General features: G+C 24.3%; 1 protein-coding gene across 1 annotated transcript in view; it reads left to right on the forward strand.

Annotated features, from left to right (window-relative positions):
• LOC107699906 (zinc finger and BTB domain-containing protein 16-A-like) overlaps positions 1 to 235 on the forward strand; it is a 59,188-nt gene that overhangs the window by 24,287 nt on the left and 34,666 nt on the right. The window lies entirely within an intron of this gene.

Raw genomic sequence — 235 nt, forward strand, 5'->3', positions numbered from 1 at the left:
AGTATATTTTATGTAAATACATTTTTTTCTTTTTAAAATGTAATTTTTTAATGTTTATTGCTGGAAAATTTGGTCCCAGATTTTGGTAACAGGGTTGAAAAAATTGCAAACCTCACAGAACAATTAAAGTTCCCATAATACTTTTTAACCTCCTTAGGTTGACAAATTTATTATTATTATTATTATTATTATTATTATTATTTTACCACAGTTAGGAAGCTCATATCTGACCATT

Source organism: Sinocyclocheilus anshuiensis, unplaced genomic scaffold (assembly GCF_001515605.1).
Source record: "Sinocyclocheilus anshuiensis isolate Anshui unplaced genomic scaffold, SAMN03320099.WGS_v1.1 scaffold891, whole genome shotgun sequence".
Lineage (NCBI taxonomy): Eukaryota > Metazoa > Chordata > Actinopteri > Cypriniformes > Cyprinidae > Sinocyclocheilus > Sinocyclocheilus anshuiensis.